Source organism: Cavia porcellus, unplaced genomic scaffold (assembly GCF_034190915.1).
Source record: "Cavia porcellus strain 051 isolate PalLab524CR breed Dunkin Hartley unplaced genomic scaffold, mCavPor4.1 scaffold_14, whole genome shotgun sequence".
In the NCBI taxonomy this organism is placed as follows: domain Eukaryota; kingdom Metazoa; phylum Chordata; class Mammalia; order Rodentia; family Caviidae; genus Cavia; species Cavia porcellus.
Window position 1 is genome coordinate 29,103,869 of NW_026947497.1, and position 24,272 is coordinate 29,128,140.

The 24,272-nt window shown below is 35.3% G+C and overlaps 1 long non-coding RNA gene across 2 annotated transcripts; it reads right to left on the reverse strand.

Moving 5' to 3' along the window:
- Positions 1-89: 89 nt before the first annotated feature.
- LOC134478683 (uncharacterized) lies at positions 90-21,256 on the reverse strand. Of its 2 annotated transcripts, none has more exons than XR_010051462.1 (6): positions 21,136-21,256; positions 17,910-18,017; positions 16,730-16,854; positions 8,456-8,534; positions 7,263-7,407; positions 90-1,016 (listed from the first exon to the last, which is right to left on the reverse strand). It is a non-coding gene; the product is annotated as an uncharacterized LOC134478683 (long non-coding RNA). The 2 variants fall into 2 exon arrangements; XR_010051463.1 differs by lacking the exon at positions 21,136-21,256 and adding an exon at positions 20,616-20,693.
- Positions 21,257-24,272: the final 3,016 nt, after the last annotated feature.

The following is a 24,272-nucleotide window of genomic DNA, read 5'->3' on the forward strand; positions in this document are numbered from 1 at the left end:
TTCATATTCTGAATATGAAGTGAACCTGAAAAAATCAATTAAAAGCCATAAGCTACACAATTTTGAAAAGTGAGATAAAGGATGGGAGCAAGAAGATTATAGAAGACAAAATCCAAATGGCCTCAAAACATAAGTGATGCCCAAGCTAACTGGTGAGGAAGAAATTCCAAATTAAAATTGCTATGCCACAATACTCACCAGTTTGGTTCCAACACAGAAAGCCTGAAAACACCAGCTGGTTCTAATGGTGTGGAGCGGTTACAAGTATCATAACTGGTAAAGAGAAAAAAAAATTCTACATTTCTTGAAGAATCTTTGAATACATGCATTTGATCTAACAATTCCACTTCTACACATATGCATTGAAGAAATATTTGCAAAAGCACACCAGAAGACAAGCAGAGAAAAGGCTGCAAATAGTGCACCATCTATGTAAAAACTACACACCACATTTCCTACATTCAATAAAGTGATAAGTGATACTATGGATTGGTAATTGGTGGTCAACCTAAATACCAGCTGACCTGAGTCAGCATGGTACTGAGTGTAGATGGCCCACCTGAGGACTGTTGCCAGCATAAAAAGGAGACCTCGAGAGGAAGAGTAGCATTGTGGGTTCTCCTTAGTGTTGTTGTTGATTGGAGCTATTGGTTCTCTAGGAAGAGCTTATCATGCTCGCGCCTCTGATATGAACTCTGCTATTCACATTGAAGGAGCTTGGAACCTTGTCACTGAGGATGGATGAGGTTCCCTTGGGAGGGCGGGAGGCTCTAGTCTTTTCTTTGAGCATCGTTTTCTGGTCTTGGAAGGAATGATGCATGCTATTCAATCTCCGGAAGGTTGTCATGCTAGCCTCATGATATGTATTCCACTGTTGTCACTGGGAGAGCTCTGAACCTCATTGTTGCTGAGGATGACAGTGGTGCTTCACAGGAGAGTCCTGGTCCTTATTTTGAATGTCACTTCTTGGCTTCAGTGTAGAACACTCATCTTACTGGCACAGATCCTTTTTCCTGCTGGCATAGACATTTTGACTTTCACCTCTGACCTTTGGGCCTTCCTGGTACACACACATGGGACAGACTTACATTGATCATTATTGTGGGCTCTGGGTTTTCAGCTGAAATCATGCAGGTTATTGCCATGGGATTCAGACCCTCAGCTGGATTTCCTAGGTCTTTAGTGTGTGGACAAATGTCCTACACTTTCTTTGTTTTTAATTTTTTTGTGTGACCATTATTAATAATGCTATAAATTATGTGTCCTGTATGTAATTATTCTCCTTGCAATCCCTGACTACACGTTATATTTTAGTGTTTGAAATGAACTAATGTGACTGTATACTTCACAGTTGCAGTCATTTTTCACCTCAAAATATTCCCAAGATTGCTTTGAGTGGTACAGAATTTGAAATTTTGTTACTGTTAAAATAAAATAATACTTTCATTGAAGAAATATCAAAAAAATAAGGTTTTATAGAAAACAGCAACAAAAGAAACCTGTCTTTGGCAACCTCAAAGAGATTTGATCTGTGGATGATCAAATATTTTCAATTATAAGTCACCACCTTTATTGAAGTGTATACACAGGTCATGGCTACCTGGAATTCTTTCTTTTCATTTAACAAACATATTAATTTGGGCATCAATCTTTTAAGCAGAATCTTATGTATCCAACAGGCAGTAGCAGTGAGCTGCATTCCTAATTTCTGCACTCTCTGTGCTAACTACCCAGCTTCCTCCTGGGAGGAATAATATCTAGGGAATGTCACTGCTGAAAACGAACTTGTCAACTTTATACCACTACTTTGCTAACATATGTTTCACTGTGGTGGAAATGAGATGGATTATGTCAGGCGATGCCATCCTGCCTTCTCTGTTTTTCCATAAATCCTCAGAGCTACAAGCTTTCAGGCAGACACAGGTAAAGTGTGCAGTGCTCATAACAGGTTACCATCCAATTTTTCCAGTGTTTGTAACTCACAGCACCCAGAGTCCAGGTCCACAAACTTCGGTTTGGAATCTCCATCTTCCAAACCCCTTCCCTTCTTAGTAAGAGTCACAGTGCACATTAAATCTCAGAGAATTTGCAACTTTAAAAAAATTTACCCTGGCAATCACCTGCAATGACACCCTTTCTTTCGGGGGCGGGGGGGACAGGACAGTGAGGATGGCGATGAAAACAACAACTCTAAATGTGCATTTGCTGCATTGTCTTGTTTCAGACAGATTTTACACTCAGTAAACATAGAGGAAAAAAAAATTACTGAAAGTCATATGGTTTCCTGTCAGCTAAGAAAATAAAAAAGTCTCTGAGGGTTTTTCTCCCCTCTCTTTCCTTGGATTCTTCTGTCGAATTTTGTAATAAAAGAATTCATTAAAATAAATAAGAGCACATACTCTGTTTCTTCTGATTCTAGTAAAAAAGAAACAGCTAAACTTTAGGCAGTGCTTTGAGAATTATTTCTGTCATGTAATTTCTTTGATATTTAAAAAAATAAAATTTAAAATCATACTCAGAAAGAGAGATGGCTTATAATGGCACAGAATATGGTTTAATTTCATTTTAGGTGTTGGTTAAGGGACCTTGAGAATCAAAAAGATTCCACCAATCTACAGGAATAAAGGCTTTGATCCCAGGAACAAAAGGATAGGCTGCATTTCACCATTTTCTCTGCTGGTATTCCATGTGATTGCATTTTTTAATATACACCCCATCATCTTCCTAGCTTTCTCAAGTTTCTCTACTCTATTTTCCTTTTTAGAATATTTTTCATTCCTTTTTTCTTCATATTACACAGGGAGAATTTTTTTAAAATCTCCATAACTATACCCTGGCACTCAATAAAGTTCATATGTTTTTTCTTTATTTTTATAAGGAAACTATAAAGTATTTCTTTAAGAGGACCACTTTGCTACACTGTTGATTTTTCTTTCTCATATCTTCTAAGATATGTTCATAAAATTCGTGTGAGAGCTTACTCCAAAACTGACCTTTAACTCTGTCATTCTATTAGTAATCTCATGCTTTAGAAAAGTAAACATTTTCATTTCAATCATGTGTATTTTAATATATTATTCAGCCACGTTTTCTTTTGGAGCTTAATAGTGCACTCAGGCATGCCTCTAAGAGTGCCATTAACCATTAGCCTGAGAGCAGCAGAAAGGATACATGATATGAAAATTTAGGACACTCCAAATGCATTTCACTTGTGGGGAAAAGTGCTGCTGAATTTTTTTGTGATAAAAATGTCATGTTTTCTTTAGTTAAAGACTGTTTTGCCCTGATAATGTATTATCATTCATTTGTACACGTATTCTGTCTTAACTACTGAAAAAGTCATTTATTATGCTGCATCTTTGATTGTAATAAAAAGTTCACAAAGACTTTGCTTAGGGATAAATTATGATTAAGACATAAAGACTAAACTAATCTGTCATGGCTCACATCCAAAGGGAGCCATAAAAAGCAGATTTTTAGCGCCATGGAATGCCTTTTAAAAGTTTTGGCAAAATTTTTTTGTGTATTTCAAAACATATACAGTATTAAATTCATTTAATGATTTAATTGTGAACAAATTAAAGAGGAGCAGCTATTAAATACAAAAGATACCTGGAAAACAAAAGTATTGCTCTAGCAAGAAAATAATTTCTTCTCCAAAATTGTGTACAATAACATACATGTTTATCTTTTCAACAGCTCCAATTTAAATATTCAAAGTATTTTTAAAAACTATTAAATAATGGTTAACCTGACAAACTCACTATACATTAATGATATAATGCCTGTAATAAAATTATAATGCTATGCTATAAATTTTGAATAATGTCCCATGAACTCGAATCCCATAAAGCACTGAAACAACTGTCCTTACTTAAAGCAAATGAGTTCATGACTTGAATATGTTCTAGAAAAATGCATTATTGAGCTACCTTCTGCTGAGTTGTCAGACCGATTCCTCAGGACTACAGTGAGGAAATACAGGTGTAATTCAATGAAAATGCATGACTTTATGCTACTGGGCAAAGGAATACTTTTGTTTAGTCATAAATGTGCATGCACCTATAGATATTTGTGATTGCTATGCTTCTAATGCTAAAAATAGTTTCCCCCTACAATTAGAGTAAAACTGAGATGATATCTTCATGTGAAACTATTACAAAAAGGTCTCTGAATGACAAAATGGACTCCATTGGGTAGCGGAAAAGAAACAAGGTTTATTCAAGACTTGAATATTAAAAACCTTCTAAAGAAAATTAGGAAGTATTAAATGTTAAAAAATTTTAATATCAGTCCTCTTCATTTCTATTTGGATACTCAGAAAATATAGCCCTACAGAAAATAGTAGGAGACAAGGAGCTAGGATTCTAACTGCCATGTTACATCGTCATTTAAAACAAATCAACTAACTTATCTAAATCTTAGGTACTTCCCCTTTAGAATTAGGAAATGGATTAGATGACGTGCATGGTTGTCTCTAGCTTTAATAGTCTATGCTTCTGATTGCATTCTGGACCCAGATCAAAAATCCTTGGAGCAAGATAAAAGGCTACTGCTTAATAATGCTATGGCCTTATTAAACATATTCCCACAAACCTTAGAAGGCAAAAGTTTGTAAAAGCTTCCATTTTCCTCCCAAAAAAGTTTCATGGGTCACTATCTCATTTTATTTTGGATTCAGCTAAAATATTCCTCATTAAAAAAAATACTATTCTGAACATGCGCACACAATCAGAATTTGAAAACATAGCTGGAGATATTGTGACACAAGTCTACTCTGTTTCTTGTTCTTACAGAAAGCCACCTGTGGCAAACAGCAAGCACTCCTTTGTAGTGGGGGGAATACATATTTATTTTAAGTTCACTTTTAAACAGTGAAACCCTTTTAATCACAACACAAGGAAGAGTTCTCCCATACTGGCAACTGTTTTTATATGGTTGGCAGGTTTCAATGAGTTTGATCATGAATAAAATCCAACTACTCCACTAAGGGAAAGCTCATGAACTTCCGCTTTTAAAGATTAAGTAGAAAGTAAGTGTCAGATGTGAAAAAGCCAAAGGGTGATTTAATATTTCATCAACAAAGAAGCCTTGACCCTTATTTGCACTACTAAAATCTTAATATAACAAAGTCATATAATGGACAGTTAGAATTTAGAAACAAATAAAATTTCTTGGCAGACTAAAGATTTTTGCCATCTGTATCTCAAATCAGAGGAAACATACCGTATTCTAGCTTTATAATAAACATTTTAAAGGCAAAAGTGATTCATGTAGGATTCATGTTCTGAATAAAACTATCTAAGTTTTGGGAAATTTCAATCTCTCTGGACTTCTTTCAGTACTAGGAGAGAGAATCAAATAGACTCAAAGAAACTTAAAAGTACGATTTTAAGCAAATTGTTCTTCTCTACCACTCAGTGGAATGATCTAGATTTTCATTGATGTCAACAGTTAACACATATATTTGGACAACAGCTATATATCCTGAGACCATTTGAGATTGGCATACCACGACTGTAGTCTCTATTGTTTCTCATCTAAAAAATATGGTTATCACTATAAAGCATAACAAATTATTTAAGCAACACATGTATGCTAAGATTTCAAATCTCAGAACAAATGAAATTTTTCAAAGTGAGAAATAGCTAAAAATAAATCATAAGTAAGACCTGCAAAAATGGCTTACTCCCTAGTAGTTAACAGCAGCTTGAGAAGTTAAGCTTTAATTTGAATATCCAAAGTTGCACAAAAATTCATCACTATGTGGATATTACAGTTTTTAAGAATTAATTAAAAAGTAAGATGTCCATAATCCTACGATGAAAGGCAGTAAGGGATTAAAAAACCTCAAGTATTATATTAATGTTGACATTGCATTTAAAATTTTTTCTTGCAATCTTCCCTGTTTAATAAGTTCTCCTCTTGTTTTGTAACTAGAGTCAGAAGACCTACATTTATATATTTCTCTATCCCATCCAGATCCACAGGTATCTATTTGTTCAGTTTGTAGCTAGTAGAAGCTTCTGGAAATGCTGAGTCTGTTTCTAAAAAATAATTTCTGAGACAGAAGTTTGAAATCTGACCTTTACAAGCATATAAATATGATTTGCTGTGTTTTAAACCACTGAAATTTATGTTTCCTAAGATTATATTAACGTAACTGGGAAAAACAAACAAACAAACAAAAAACAAACAAACAAAAAAAAACTATCTTCCTGGGAATAAGTTTTCGAAAAGGCAACTATACTTTCAAGTAATACTACAGAACAATTGTAAGCGAATGTCTCCAAATTGGATCTTTTTTCCTTTCTCTTGCCCATATTTTCCTTAAATCACTGATATAAATCACATGTATGTTATATGTGTGAAAAATTAAATAAAAAATTGAAGTCCATATGCTAGTCAGCTTTCTAGTGCTGTGGCCAAGTTCCTGATACAATCTACAAGAAGGAAAGATTTGTTTTGGCTTATGGTATCATGTTTCAGTTCATTGTCCTTTACTTCCATTATTTTGGGTCTGTGGTGAGGTAGAGCATTATGATGAAGAGCATATGGTGGGAGTAAGGTTACCTCATGGTGGCCAAAGAGCAAGGAGAAAAGAAGGGGACAGAGCCCCACTACAGTCTTCCCAGGTGGATGCAGAATAAGGTAACTTTCTTTCACTAGGCCCCACCTACTGAAGATTCCGCCACCAACCATCAATAAAGCTTTCAATACATGGACTTTTTGAGACTAAGATCTAAACCATTAAGAATTCAATTGCACAAGTAAGATGTCTCTGAAGTTTCCCTATGCCTCACCCTAAAATTCACCAAAAGGGAAAAATGCCTTTATATTTTACAAACATAAAATAACAGGAAGAAGTTGCAAAAGAATTTCAAAGTAAGTGATTCTGCTTGAATTTGGATAACGTGTAAGTGCTCGCAGGGCAAAGTCTAGAATAGTTTAGATTCAAACAGAACTCTCATTTACTTAAATTGATGATATTTGAAATAAGTGAGTTTGCCACTCTAAAGTTTGAAACTGCATTTAAAGAAAGAACTTACAGGGAAGCAAAAATATAATCATATTTGTCTTCATATTTCATCCCTTAATTTCCTAGCTTGCCCTTGACTATGTTATTTAAAGTGTCTGAATCTCAGTCTTCAACAATAAAATTATCTCAGTTATATTGTATTTACAGCTTTCATCAGACAAATTATTTACATGTCACATATAAAATACTTGGTAGTGGTCAAATTTTCCCTGTAGTCAATTACCTGACTAATATGACATGTCATGATCAACAAGGAAATCTATTATGGAGATTCTTTTTTTTTAGCATTGTCGGAGCAAATCAATTTCAAGACAAATTCTCTTTCATTCATACTTATTGGACAGCTAGGGCTCACAGTAATAAGTTTCCTAAGAAGACAAAAAAGAGTAAATTAAGATAGGTACCCAAGTTAATCTAAAAAAAATTATGCACACTAATTACAGAATATTTCTTAAAGTGACAGAATTATGCTAAAAAAGTAAGGCTTGATTATAAGCTATATGTTATAACATCTCTTAAAAAATGTTAATCAGAAAAGAGTTTAGCTGGTGATCAATACACGCAACAAAATTACAAAAAAACATGAGCAGCAAAGAGGAGGAAAGAAATTTTTTAGAGCACTACACATTAATCATAAAGTAAATGATGGATAAAATTAACTACGCTAATAAAAGAACTTCTGCTCATCAAAACATAAAAGAAAAAGACAACAAAGATAAACATCACGAGAGAAAAAATAGTTTCCATATGTGTAATCAATAATGAACTCCAAACCATAATTATACCATAAGAAGAAAGTCAAAAACAAAACATAATCAAATTAAAAAAGAAGAAAAAATACAGTTGAGCAGGGAGTTCTTAAAAGTATAAATTCAGTATATCCATGAACACATTCAGTAACCTTGATAGTTGGGGAGATTTAAATTTAAATGACCATCAAATATAGCAACATATCTATAAAAATAGTAAGCAACTGAAATTTCAGCCAATATCGTTTGCTATTTAATGTGTGAGAAAAATGAGAACTCTCATAAAACTGCTAATGAGAGGTACACTGCTACTACTACTTTGAAAAACCATTTGTCTTCATCTAGAGACTACATATGTCATATGAAGCTGAGCAGTTAATTTGGTATTTTAAAAATATATAAAAATATCTGTAGAACTCGTGTTTTCTATAGCCAAAAATAGAATATAACACACATTCCATAATATAAAAGTATAGCTACATTGTAAGGAAAATTAACCACAGCCACCTTCAGTCCTGTAAGTTTCTTAAAATATTAACTGAAGGATGCACACTGAAAAGTCATATATATAGTACTGTTTCATTGTATAAAATTCCAAAATGTGTAAAATGCAGTCATTTTATTAAATGAACTATAAAATTTTAAATAAAAGCAAGGAAGTTATTACCATCAAGTCTAACAAAGAAGGATCACTGGAAGAGATCATCCTGGACTGAGAAACATCGTATATCCCATAACCAGTTTCCCTACAGGAGACAAAAAAAAAAAAATAAGCTTTAAGAGACATAGGACAGAGAAGCTGTGAAAGAAGAAGCAGAGACTGAAGCTGCGTAGACAAGGAAATTCTTGAGACACCATCAGCTGAGGGAGGGAACAGAATTCCTCACTAGAACCTCTCCAGAAACCTCACACTTCCTCAAGTGAGAAAATAAGTTTGCTTCCTGAAGTCACAAATTTTGTGGTGGATTTGAGAAAGCAGCCCTAGGAAACAAATACAAGAATTCCTATGAACAAAATTTACAATGAGTCTTTTAGACTTTGTGCTGTGGAGTTGGCCTTGGTTACAATTCACATTCAACCATTTACAAGCCTTTAACAAATCATAATCTTTTTAACCTCAGGGAAATGAGAATTTAGCATCAACTTCAAAATGTTGCACCAAACAGTAAATAAGGGTATTAAAAGACCTCAATACATATTTATGGCCCAAGTAATTATACACACTTATACTTTCTTCCCACAATGAGCCACAAATAATAGACTATAAATGCATTAGATAATTTTAGTTTATCATGTAAAATGTTAAAATAAATTAAGTTCTCTTAGTCTCATTTCAAGAACACTAAGCAATAGGACCTGGCAGAGGTTTAACGTACTAAGTAAAGAGACTTTTTGAGTAACACAATATTTCAACATTTTGGCCTCAATTCAATATTTATCATTTTACTTAAAGTACACTACTAGTATATATCAGTTTTGTGCTCATTATCAGTAAAAATACCAGACAAAGACATAATTTCAATATATTAAAACATATCAAGTTCTAAAATGAAACCATGGACCATAAAAAATCCACTTAAATGAAGACATTTTCATAAACAAACTATTGGCTGCTCTCCAAGAAGAAGCCATAGCCTTTCCATGTTCTGTTCACTTAGCTGATCTGCCAAGCTGTGAGCACTATATAAAGAAAAAAAAAAATAACACAAGTCTGCAGTCAACTATGCTGAACACCTTCGTACTTTTACATAAAAACAAAATTAATTATAAGGAAAATATTGTCCTATTATACACAGTATAATTTTGCAGTAACGTAAATTCTAAATGATGAGAAACCAACAAAACTTACAAATATTCTATAAATCTAAGCACTGATTCTCTTGTGGGAGAAAACCTACAGTTTTTATAGACAGTATAGTTAAGAATATAGTTGCCATTGCATGTTATCCAAGAAGCAAAAAGCATCAATAGAGGAGCAAGGAAAGGATGTACAAACTTCCAGGTCATACACAGTGACCTACATCATCCAGCTGGGCTCTGCTTCTAACAGCAAAGCAGCCATAAGTCCTCATAATCTGATCACCTTGCGAAGGCTCTACATGCGAATGTTTAAGGCTATAGGAGAACATCTAGTTATAACCCATAGCATCCACTTTGAGAACATCCTTCTTCTGGAAGCACTCAGGAGCAGATCCCTGGACTGCAACTGCAGGCAGAGATCAGGCAGTCTCCCTGTCCCTGTCTACATGAAAAACGGACAGGGGCAACTACATTCTATGGGGAAAAAATGGCTAATGCACAGGGCTCACTTAGCATCCAGAGAAATATTACAGGGGAGCAGATGCAAAGCCCTGTCATTCAGCAAGCTCCAAGGACTTATCATTTATGAATAAATAATGACTCAAATTTGGCCCTGCTGCCTTTTCAGCAACCAGTGGTGATCCCTGCAAGCCAGTTTGTGCAGGGAGGTCTCTTGTGTTACTATATTGCAGTGTGACTCCCCTGGCTCAGCTCAGAGGTAGCGATATAGGGAAGAAACTTCCAACCTGCTAGGTGTGTGGTACAGGTTTGTGTTCTCTAAAATCAAAGAAGAATTTTAGGAACAACAGAGGATAACAGCAGAATACATTTACTGAGAGAAAGAAAGCTTCTGTCTGAGAGACAGCCAGCAGATATCCCCAGTGGGTAACCAAAGACTCTCCATTTTCTGGACATTTTTGTAGAGCAAATCCACGATGTGAGGGTGGGTACAAGGTGGGGGAAAATGGGAAATAGCAAGGAAGGCATGAGGTGACACAAAACTAATGTCCGCCAAAAAGGTTGTGAGTACATTTGCTCAGGTAAAATTGATTAAATCAGGATCAAATATGGAAGCAAGTCACATAGCAAGCAGGCGTGAATATAGAATGGGTTTTTCCTATATGGAGTTGAGTTATTGGCTCTTCCTGGCTTCCTAAAAGTGATGGATATCTATTTAGAATATTGATCTCTGATGTTTATCCTTAAGGAGTATGTGGATGCATTTGTTTTATCTTTTGTCTTGAGGTCTGTCCTGCAGCAGAGATGTCTGTCTCCCCCACAGTTGCAAGATATTTTGTCTTCTGTACTGGTTCTTTCTAGGGCCAAGCCCTACCTGACTACCTATAATATGTTATCTAATTTAGCTGCCTACAATACTAGGAGACACCTCAACCCATCCAGGAACCAAGAAGTGGTGAAACAACTACAGTATAGAAAAGACAAGCAGAAAACTGCAGACTTCACAATCCTGGCAGAGGCCTGGGATAGCACACAGATGAGAAACTTCCTGTCCTGTCATCTTCTCAGTGTCCAGTGCTCTCTTTTCAGCAGGTTCGGCAATGTCTGCAAAGACTCAGTGTTCCACGCATCCTCACACAGCTCCCCTGACCTGTGACTCCAGCACAGGGTGTTGGGTGCTATTACTTCTTGGGTTTGCCATTCTAGTACCAGCATTCCCTCTGTCCTTGCTGGCTTCAAGAATGCTTAAATGCATCAAAGCAGAATGAATTCATATACGGAAATGCAGACAGGGGAAAAACAGTCGGATCTACTTTCTGTGACTTAGGAAAAGCACACACTGTCTTATCCTTGGTATAGGAGATGCAATGTGCCAAGCTGTAGTGGGTCAGGGATACTCAAGAGATTCCGGGCACAGATGAAAAGGACAACAGTGGACTTCTGGGAGAACATGGAGGACAGATAGCAACAGCTACGGAGGCTCTGTGAAAGACCCAGCTTAGAATTCAGGAATGGTGCGGAGTAAGGAATCATAAGCAAGTGGAGATATGCCCTGCTGACCCAAAAATGAACTGGGCTGAGAGAAACCAACTGGGGATGCAATCCTGGTGCTATAACAGGAACAGAAAAGCCTCAGTGTGGAAGCTGGAGCCTGCGTCATTGAAAGCCACGATCTGGGTTTCCCGCCGCTGCCGCTGCATCTGCATCCAATTGGCAGGGAGAGAGATGAGCAAAAGCTCTGAGAACGGGAACTGGTGAATGGAGTTGAAAGCAGGACGGGCAGGGAGCTGTGTATTGACCTGCGGTGAGTGAGAGAAACTGGGACTCTTTCACAGTCTAGGAGACTCCAACAGATGACATTCTGGGGCCGGGCAGACTTGCGGGAACAGGGTGCTGCATTGACTTCAGTCATGTATCCGTGTCAAGTGGGATTAGTGAGAAGTGCCTAGCCTACGTGATGCTGCTGGCTGAGAACCAGTAAGCTAGCACAACCCAGGTCCCAGTGCCTGAAGGTGACCTGGAGGGGCCAGCTTCACATAGGCTGCCTCTTCTGCAACTTCCTGGTGTGCTGCAGTGGGCGGGAACACCTAGCTGGCGCAATTCAATCAGATTGTGGCTGACAGGGAAGGAAGCTGGGCCTCCTATATATGCTTGCATATATAAGGAACAAAGAATATGGGAAGAGGCAGCAACAAGAAAGGCTCCTCAGTCCCCAATCCTGAGAAAGAGGCAATAGCGGACACAGTACCAATAGATATAAAGCACTATCTCCAGAGCCTCAGAGACAAGTTCAGGAATGAAGTTATTAATGACCTGAAGCTAGACATAAGCAGAATAGTTACAGAAATGCTAAGCACCACCCAAGAAAAAACAGATGGTGGAATTGAAGAACAGAAAAAGAGGGGAGAATTGTTTAATGGAGAAAATAGAGAAAGCATAGAATACATGAAGCAGGTTCAAAGAGATTACCAGGAAACTAAAAACTCTATTGAAAACTAGCATAACAGCTTGAAAGAAACTAAGGACAGATTATCTGAACTGGAGGGCAGATTTGTAATATGGGAGCATGAAATGAAAAACTTCTTAAAGATAACAAAGAAACGAACAGCAATAATACAAAGACTAGAAGATGATAACGGGACGTATAACTTAAGAATTAAGAACATAAAAGAAGAAGTAGGGACACAAACAAATGAACTACAAAAGCTACTCGCAGAAATAATGCAGGAGAATTTTCCTAATTTAGCAAAAGGTAAAGATACTCAGTTGTATGAAGCATACAGGACCCAAGCCACCTACAACCCAAACAGAGCTACACCCAGGCATATGATAATTAAAGTTCCAGAAATCCAATACAAGAACAGAATATTAAAAGCCATTAGAGACAAGAAACAGATCACTTACAAGGGAACACCCATCAGAATTACAGCAGACTTCTCGGCACAAACCATCAAATCACGAAGAGTGTGGAGAGAAATAATTCAAGCTTTGAAAGATAATAATCTCCAGCCAAGATTGATATATCCTGCACAACTATCCCTGGAAATTGAAGGAAAAACAAGGTGCTTCCAGGATAAAGAGGAACTAGGGGAATATGCAACCACCAATCCCAACTCTACAGAGAATACTGCAGGATATTCTAAAAAAGAAAAATACGAAGAATCCAGAAATAGTGGCAGAGAGGCCACAATGAATGGAGCAGAAAACAAAATAAAGAAGACAAATTGACAACTAATGACAGAAAAAGAGCTGAACAGAAATGAGACAGAAAAGGTTGAATGATAGGAACAGCTATTTTGGAGAAAACGATGTCATAATAGGTAATATTGATTTAGTATCATCTTGTTTTGAAGTCTCATCAAGCTTTTGTTCTTCTGTCTCCATTGTTCTAAACAGGTTGTATCTTATTGGATTTTGTTATATATGATAGTATAAGGAAATCTTTTATAGACAAGGAGATTATACAGAAACCATTGTTCATTTTCTGTTAGTTGATTTTAAATACAAAGTAATACTGTCATTCTCTTAAATGGTTTTACATTATTTTGATATATTTGATGCTACAGTATACGAAGTTATACTCAAAGATTTCAAGGAAAGAGACAATATGGTAAATACTTTTATGTTGTTATTATGTTGTGGTGAAACACTATTTTGCTTAAATGATTATGTTTTGATCTGCGCTGTTTTGCTGTTATGCCCTCTTTTATCTCAATCTCCATTTTATTATTTACTTTTATTTTTGTCCTTTTTTAAGGAAAAAATAAATAAAAAATAGCAGGATACATTATAGTAACCCACTTTGACTTTCCATTATCATGATTTAAAGCCCTGTATTGCTCTCACCATCTTGTTTTGACTGATGTCCCTCTATTCTGTTTTGCTTGATAGTACCATGTTCAAAAGTTTAGGCAACAGCTGTGAAGATAGTGGGATTCATTATGATGCCCATTCTGGTTGACTATTATCTACTTTTGATGACCTCCAATGTTTTGGTTTTCCCGGTTTTGTTCTTTACTGTTTTGTTCAATTTTATTATAACTGATGATATAGGCAATTCTACTAGAGATAGCGGGAAGCATTATGGTTACCATTGTTGATCACCTTGTATTATGTTTTTACATTATCTATTATGTCCACTCTTTTGATTTGCCTGACTCTGTTTTGTTATGTCATATTTGGTTTTACTCTCTTTGAAAAAAAGTAATAAGAACTGTGGGAGCAACAAAACCCAAATGTGTAATTGTCATTGTACAAAAGAGAAGAAAAGAAAGTGCTTTAAACCATATAACTGCATGTATATTTAAGTGTATATGATAGATAATGATATTACTGAGTTTTGTTGGATCATTGAACAGAACTGTTTGCAGTCTCACTGTTGGAATGCCTACTTTATAAGATTTAATTTTTTAACTTGAACAACTATTTCTAAGATGACAATATGTAATCCATTAACTAGTGATTTCCTACTGTTTATTTTTTTCTGCAAATCTGTATAACTTGTACCCTTTCTCTGCTTTTTTTCTTTTTCTCCTTAATAAAATTAAAAAAAAAAAAAAAAAGGACAACAGTGCCACTGCTGAGAACCAGCTCCATGCAGACCTTTGTGCCCTGCCCACTACCATGGCTAGTTCTCATGATGGCCCTGTGCACACCTAAAATGCCCTCCAAGTCCTTAAAATCTCCACCACTCATTCATGCACCAAGTGATCAAAAACTTCAGACTTAAAACCAGCTGTCAATAAAATGAGGAGGGAAAGTTCTGGTGCATGCAAACAGAACAGAGGGGTCCTGTTGACCCCTGTGACAGATCACAGAGCATAAACTGACTCCCATCAAGGTCCCTTTGCTTTCCCTCGGTAGGCATCTGTGTTTCTCTGTCATTCTCATTTGGTGTCATTTCTTATCTTTTGTCCCACCATAGAATTAATTTCTTTCATATTTTTTGTCAGGTAAATTCTGAAAATGCCAAACTCGGCTAGCCTTCCATTTTCTCATTCAAGTTCTACTTTCTTATTTTGATCTTAATGAAGATATTTATACATACAGAATGTAAAAAATATGTAACTGACTTCCCATCTCACATTTTCTGTGTCTTTTGTCTCCAAACAGCAAAGAGTAGACTTTGGAGGGGCCTCCAAAGAACACTTGGGAATTGTTCAAGAAAGACGCCCCAGTTTCACAAAAATAGATGTTTGCTGGGTGTATGTTCACTGCAAATTTTACTGAATCTACTTTCTTGTTTGAGGGATATTTTGGAAGGAGGTTGGTAATGTTTTTAAATATAAAAAAAGTCTTTCACTGGAAAAATATGATCAATTTCTACTGTGGAAATGTAATTACAATATGTTCCTTGGGCATCTGATCCTGTTTCTAGGTAAAATTGTTTTGAAAATAGTGACCATTAAGATGTTTCTACTGAAATTTTACTTCTAACATACTGTTCACTCTGACTAAAATCATAAAAGCATCTATTGACCTCCACTGACATTCTTAGTTCAAAATGAAAGGTAAAATATATCAGATTTTAACATGTAATAGGAACATAGGTTAAGTCTCAACTCTAGTACTTACAACTCTGTCTGGACTTAAAATTAATTAACATTTCAGGCATGTTTGCTTACTTATGAAATGAAGATGATAATAATATCTATAACAAAGGAGTAGTATACATAAAAATCTTTCAGTAGATAATCAATATAAAGAATCATTTAATATTGTAAATATTAACCGATAAACTACCATCCTCAAATTTTTACTTTCCTTTCTCTGATTTCATTTTCCTTATGCTCAAACCCCAAACATCTGAGCTATAATCCTCGCTCTCTCATCCTTCCTCTAAGCTTCTTTAAGAATTTCTCTGTATTTCTAGTTCCTTATTAGTAGTCTCTGCTCAACCCATAAAGTAAGACTTAAAACCAAGGATCTTGATATACTTCTTATGATTCATGTACATCTACATTTTGAAATTCAATTTATGTACCAGTGACTTAATTTATCTGTCAGGTGTGTAATCCATTCTCCTTCTTCTTATCTTTATCTAAATACAGAATGACAATTTTTAGTCCTTTGTGCTATCAGATAAAATGAAAGACCACATTCCCAGCCTTTCTGGGTAACTTGGTAGGATACAACAAACTCTTGACAAGAAAATATGTTAGAGACCCTTCCCACTTCACAACGGTATCATTATTGGAGACCCCAGAAATGGGTTCCAGTGGCCTGCCTGGGTTACAGCACAGGATTGTAAAGGAAAGAAAGAACAAGAGACAAAGTAGAGGGCTGCATGGCAGAGATCTGGGACCACCGGTTGCTCTCTAGGAACAAAAAGGCTGTGAATCTCCAGCTTGCCACTGTTTGTTAGCCAACATAAGGAGGGGTAGTAGAGGCAGTGGCGCACTGGGCAAGTTTAGCATCATAAAAGAAACAAGCCAAGATCCATCTCCACACCTAGATGCTACACTGACATAGAAGGAGGGGATTTCCAGGTTCCAAAACGGATCACAAGCACACAGAATAAGGAGAGCCTAGGAGAGATCCTATGTCAATTTATAATTCATGGTTCCCAGCACAGATAGTTGTGAGAGTTAGTAAAGTCTGTTTGCAAGTTAAGTAAGAACTAGGACTTCTTTCTTCCCTCTCCATTTAACTACAGAAGGCAGAGCTGTGAGACAGCACTTACCTCAGACACTTTGTACCTGGTGGGGGGAGTGCTCCACCAGCGATGAGAAGGTGTTATGGCTTACACCTAGATGTCCTCCCCAAGTCACTGTGCTCATAGTTGGAGATTTTCAGAGATGGCTGGATCTAAGTTAAGTGATACAGAGATTAAGGTTGTGTGGCACTAGTTGACTGATTGAAATTGGCATTGTTCTGAGTGGCATCACCAAAAAGGCTAGCAGCCTGGATATGACAGAAGGGAAAAGCAGGCTTTCTGCCACTGCTGGCTGCTGGCTGCCTTGGGCCTGGCACACCATGAGCTGTTTCACCTCTGCCATGCCTCCCTGTTTGGGAAACACCCAACTATGAACTGAAACCTCTATAAGCTATGAGCTGAAAAAAACCTTTCATCTTCTAACTTAGAGTATTGGGTATTTTGTCCCAGCATCAACAAAAGTATCAAAACAGAGCATATCTTCAAGAAGCTTGACTGTAGAGCTCACATTAACCTAAATTCTCTCTACTAGGGTTCTTTTAGAGTGAAATAAATGTCTGTCTTAATTAAACACTTATAATAAGGAATTATTTTGTTCTTTACAATTAAGCTAATCAAATAATTTCTGTGTATTTCACACAGACCTCTCTGATGAACTCAATCCTATATTAAAGGATGCTACTGAATAGTTTAGAAGAACCAAATTCAACATTTGCTCCTGCCAACATTGTCTTTCTTACATTCCCTGTATGAAATAATAATGCCCACATCTACATTATTGCAAATCTACATTATCCTAACCACTTTCTAATTTGAAATATAAGCTTAGCCAATAATACTATGATTAAATAACTTTTAAATTCATCCCTTTGAGTTTACTTCCATGCTAACACTATGTTCTTTTTAATCCCTATATTGGTGACAGAAATTTATTATTGTATATTAATATATTTACTGAGTGCTATATATTTAATTAGAATATTTTATGAGATTGGTCAGTGATACCAAGATTTTGATAGTCATTAATGATATCTAAAATCTATATAACAGCAGTACAGTAATTCTATCAATTAGTCAAATATAGAGGGTGATCCTATCAACAAGCTGTCTCATTTGACTACTGTAGAAAATATTGTGGTAAGCTCATGATATTTCTTTACTGCTTAAGCGATTCAATAAGATACAGATATACTCATTTTTAGATTACCCTTGCATCAATGAAAGAAAGATCAGTTTTGAATTCCAAAGCCAGCAAATAATCATTTCCTCACATTTTTCTAGTTCAACTAATGCAGAATATCATTCATATGAACACCTAAAAAAGAAAAAGAAAATTTTGAGTTATAGAATCATTTTAAAAATTGAAGTTGCATTATTTGAGTTTTGCTCAAACATGACTCTTCTTTCTGTTCTTTTGCAAAACCTCATTCAATTGATAAGTGAATGACTATAGAATACACACACATTAACACACGTAAACACAGGAATAAAAGGAAACTATAATAGATGAGAGACATCGGAATTTTTTAAAGGAAAGTAGATAGATGCATGATCACTAACAGAGTGTAGTTCCAAAAGCAAATGTCAAAATGCCCTCAAGGGAAAAACAATATGAGGAAACTCAAGCACCTCTTTGGAAATCACTGAATTGCTCAGAAATGGAGGTACAGGCTATTCATAGAGAACTAAAAGGGATAAGATTGAGAAAATTTGTTTGAAGACAGAACAGAGGGCTGGCCTTTATTTCTGACCTTTTTGTTTTTATTTTAACTTTCCCATCAATTCTAAAAGTATGCTTCTTTCCTAAAAACACATTAATTTTGTGGAGATATTATACAAAAAAAGCTTTTAACTTTGGAAAACTAGACCCATATAGCAAGATAAGAGGGAAACAAGAAAGTCTGAGTAGTCAACAGTGAAATTCTCTAGCTCATTTATATACTGATTTGCAGAAGATTAGAAGATTCTGCTCAATAAGCGTGAGCCCAAGATAAAGGAACTTTAGAAATTGACACTACAGAATCTTCCCTTAATAGACACTCCCTCCCGTGAGGTACAACTGTTTACACACTCAGCCATGTACACCGATCTCTTTTTTATTATTTTCTTATTTGAGCATTAAATTGACATTTTAGTTCAGTATTTAAAACCGAATGGACGGTTCATAAGCATCACACATAAAGCAATCTTCTAAAAAAGTGGTGAAAAAAATCAACAAACATAAAATAAGATATTTAAAGAAAGAGGAGAAATGTAGAAGAACAATCTTTAAAAGAAAATATTAGATTTTTCTTTAAAGAGATAAAGCTAATGCATAAAACTACAGTGAGATTATATTAAAAGTAAATCTAGTGTAAAACAAGAAACCTTTACAATTTAAGCATACAGCATACATAAAAATATCCAATAGAAAATTTAGAAGATCAAGGAAAGAAAAAAATTTAGAAACCAGGAAAATTAAAAGTAGCTGGAAAATAGATATGAAAACAGTAATAAAAGTAGTGCACTTCTTTCACTGAAGACATTTCAAGGGAAAAATAAGACAGAACAAAACGGAAATAGAAAAAATGAAATTAGGAAATAAAAAAATTAAAATATTTTCAAAGAATAAGAGACACAATTTTTACAATGGAAAAAGTTATGTTGAATACTCAGTAGAAGGAAATATTTTTTGTTTTCTTTTGTTAGGAGTGGAACATGTATCAACTTGAAATTCCAAAATAACATAGATAAAAAGATGATCCTACACTCTTCTAAAAATGAACATGAATAGGTCTGCATTTAAAATCAGCATGTCATAAAATTTGCAAGAAAAACACTGCAAGGTAGAGGAAATGAGACACTTCAACATTCACAGGAATATCAATTTCTAAACTATAGTTCTATCTTCAGTTAAAAACGATAGTCTAGGGGCTGGTGATTTAGCTCAGCGGCGTAAGCACCTGCCTTGCAAGCAGGCGGTCGTGAGTTTGATCTCCCGTACCAATAAAAATGAAAAAGACAAAAAAAAAAAAAATGGTAGTCTTTAATTTGTTTCAGAATTGCAGAATCTCCACAATGGGATGCCACAAGCCATTCACCAGTTACCAGTGAATGTATTTACAAGGCATGATTGAAACACGTGGTAGGCAGTGTGCTGTAGTGCATGCCTGTAATCCCAGTGCTTGGGAGGCAGAGGCAAGAAGATTACCAGCCTTGGACACATAACAAGTTCAAGGACAACCTGAACGAAACAGCAAAAGCTTGTCTCACAAACAAACAAACAAAAAAACCCCACATAGAACAAAAGCAAAAACAAACAAAAAATTGAAATAAGCAGACAAAAGAATCATGTGGTGAATATTTAAGCAACCAAAACTCCAAATAGTCAAAAATGATGGAGATTATTCCACTGTTCTTGGGGAATTAATTTCAGTGTGTACTATACTATATTTTTACTTAAACATCCCCTATGTTTTTTATCACCCTATGTCTTTGTTACTTTTCTCTCCCTGCTGGGACAGAATATCTGACAACCAAAGTTTAGAAAAAAAAGCTTTATTTAACTCATTGTTTGTGGATGTTTCAGTCCATAATAAGCTGACTCAAAAGCCAAGTGGAACATGGCAGAGGGCAACAGAACAAGCAACAAGAGCAAAAAGGGGAGGAACACAGGAACACTCTTTCTGTCGCTTATATTGTATGTAAGCCATACTCATTTCAGGGTAGAATTCATACATATAATCCCAGCATTGGATCACGAATCATTCACAAACTCTAGAAGCTTGACCTCATGATTGCATGAGGCTTTGACGGGGTATTCAAACACAAACCATGACACCCTATTTACTTAAAATTATGGAATAAATTAGAATAGATTTTTAAAAAGGACTGAACATAGAAAAAAAAAAAACCACAAAAAAGAATGCCTTACATGATGGTGAAAGAAGACTTGTTTTGGCAGCTGTTTGACTGACCTCAAGACCAACTGCTGAAGAATATGGTAGGATGCTGGCAGGCAAATAAATAAATTAATAAGGAAAGAAGAAGGACTTTGATTACCCAATATATTCATACTGAGAGGGTTTCATAATGTTTTCGGAGTGCTGCGTTGATAGTTATACACAAATTAAACACATAAGAAAACAAGCTATAACTTTCAGACAAAAATAGTTGCACAAGAAAACATTCTATTCAAAATATAATACTTAATTTGGATACCAGAAGATTTACATACTCATAATAACATAAACACTGAATAGTATTTTACCCAAAACTCAAAGCAAAACTCTTGACATAATGAAAGTAAAAACGATGTGCTTCCATATGCATAAGCAGTTAAATGTTTCTCTTCTCAGATATTAATAGATACACATAAAAATAGAAAATAAACTAAAAGATACAAGGATATGCTGAATACGAAAAAAATGTCTTATGAAGTTCAGTGTACTTACCCCTGGGGATAGAATCCTCTTTTTCATTGTCAGAAAAGTTCAATGGGGTTCAAATGTTTAGGAATTCTAAAACAGTGAAGTAATGTATGGTGTAAGCTTAGCAGCAAAACCCTGGACACTATTTACATTCTACCTTTAAATCAACTTCAATCCAAAAGTACCAAACCTGAAAACGGTCTCCCTAAAAACTTGATATTTTACAACACAAAAACGTCATTGTTAAAAGGTGGGACTACAGCTCAGGCGAAGAGCTATGCCTATCATGTGCAAAACTGTGGGCCTGATCACCAGCACCACAAGCAAAGGATGTCACTATTAGGATTTTCTTCCCAAGGGAAGAGTCTCCATTATCTAACTAAGGTAGAAGCATAAAAGCATAAACAAAAGTGTTTTCTCCATTATGCTGCCTGTTGTATTATCCAGAACTTTAAATTCTGCAGTTCATATACCCTCTGCCATGTGTTAATTTTAAGAAAAGTTTCTCTTTGCTTTTTTGCTGAAGTGAGAAGGAAATAAAAACAATATGCAACTGGGCTGGTGTAAGGCATTTGTAAAGGTGAAACCTTAAAGTGAAATCAAATGGGACACAGGAAATCAAATGAGCTTAACGTTTTAACTATAACCACAGAATAAAAGGTTATTCAATTTTGCAAATTCAAAGCAGTCTCTGAGGAGGCTAATTAATGAATAAAATTCTTGTTTCTTTTACAATAGACCTTTAAAGTATTTCTACTCAGCAATCTCAAAATGACTTCACTAGGAGGTACTGGAGTTATTGAGCCGAAATGGCAGCGGCTGTTTTTCTTAGTTTTCTTTAGTCCGTAAAAGGACTGGTAACTTACATTTGGCATTAAAACACTTCTTCTCTGGCTGCTCCCCTCTGCTTTGTTTCTCCCCCAAAAAGTTTAATCTAATTAGAGTATTCAAAGAAGAAAGAATAGGTTCTTTTTAAAAGTAATTAGAGGCATGATGCCTTTTATTCACTGGCTTCTAAACAGAGGCTTGAATTCAAAGAAACACTAAACTGAAATAGGTAAATTCTGCTTAGTAAATACTACAATTACCTTGGGAAGAAAGGATTTGCATGCAAACCAAGATCCCAAAACTTGTGGATTTTTAGTAATATTTACAGTAAAGAAAAATTAAGCCAATCTCAATCTCAATGTTAAACTCTTAGATGTCAAAATGTTAAACCTTTAAATTTTATAGGTGAGTATGTTGTATTTTCCTTTTTAAAATTCCTTTATTGTAAAAGTTTGTGCAGCAGGTTTTTGCTTTGTTTTGTAACAAAATGGGGTTGATTATTAACTTCAGATTTGACTATACATTTACAGATGCCAAGAAACTATTACCTAGATGCAACTCTATAGCATGGGATTTGTTTGCTAACTTGGGGGTGAACAAAACTAACTCAGATAAGTAAGGAGAAATACAAATGCGTAAAAAATTCCTGTAGTTCAATTAGCTAAAGGCAAGCTATCTTATACTTTTCACACGTAAGGATTCTTCTGAGGATACAAGTAGGCTAATTAAGTTACACTATTTTTTAATTACTTTATTCTCCTTTCTTGGAGGAAGATAATAAATGTCATTTACAAATCTTTCTACAGAAATGAGTATACATTCAATTTTTATGATGAAATTGAGAAACAATACAACACAGATATATGTATAAATTCTCAGTTCATCCTGCTCAACTAGAGCTCATAGATAGAGGCAAAATGGTTTAAATGTGATTCTTGAAACAATCAGAATGATGATGAATTGTAATTATAAACATATTAATGCATTACATAATTTATATTATATTATAAATATTTACTTTTAAAAAATCAGATTCACAGCGTCAGTATAGCAAATATGTATATTAACTATATCCACATAAAAACTAGATTGCACATAATCTGTAATGATGTGCTATACCCATGAAAATTCTTTACAAAATAACCATAAAAGTAATTAATCAAAGACTTCACAAACTACCGAAATGATCATTAATATAATTTGTGATTGACTAGATACATGGGAATGATTGTACTGAACTACCAGAAAAATGCCTCTACTTAATTCAAAGACCAGGTAACAGGACTAAGTATAATGCACTAACCTGACTTTATCCCAGTTTCTGCTTGATACCACACATGCCATTTCTACATGTATCTTCATTGCCAGACATCATTCCTCATCTCATCTATGTGCAGCTGTATCCTAGAAAGAAGTGAATGGCAGTTCGAGATGAGGTACTCAGACCCACTCTCTCACTTTAACTCTTTTCCAGGAACATTTTTATCCAAGAAAACTGTCTCTAACCTTGGCATGTAATACCTCCAGTGTATAGGTGTTTGTTTCATATTTTTTGATAAATGGATAAATATGTGCATGAAGATATTAAGGAAGCAAATAGGTAAGCTTATTAGATAGGCATACCCATAAAATAATGAATTCCAGCAGCACATTTTCCAGAGCAGGACAAGAGATGAGCACTTTGTAGTTATAGATTTTTCAGGCACAGAGACTTGGACTAATTCTGAAATCACTACTTACCTGATTACATAACTGAAGCATGGCAAAAACCTTGTAAAGAATGGGTAGGTAGCAAACCTATACACATAGTGCATTGCAGAAGAGCCCATAAAATTGACATTCAATATTTTTAGTACTTTCATTGTCACTTGATGACAAATTAACTTTTTGCAAAGGCCAATCCATGAGAGCATACTCAGGGTGGTCAAGTTTTATGAAGTTAAGTGTTACTGGTGTCTATGTGAAATTTGCTGTCCAAATGAAAATAACTGGATTTTTCTTTACTTTCAGTTTCTTAACCTTGCTTTTGTTTATCCAGTCTCCTTGATAGCAAGGCTTTTGTTAGGCTAAATAAGAAATTTCTCAAAAACTTCCTGCTGGGAGCTCAACTTCTTAAACAAATGTTTTGGCTCCACTGGAAAATTCTTAAATAAAATGTTATGTTTATCCAAAAATTAAAGTAACTATCACACACACACACACACACACTCACACACACACACACACTTACACACACACACGTGTGCATGAACGCATGCACACACAGAAAAAAAACAAAAAACAAAAAACAAAAAAAAAAACCAGCAACCTACTCTCCATCTAAACATTCCTTT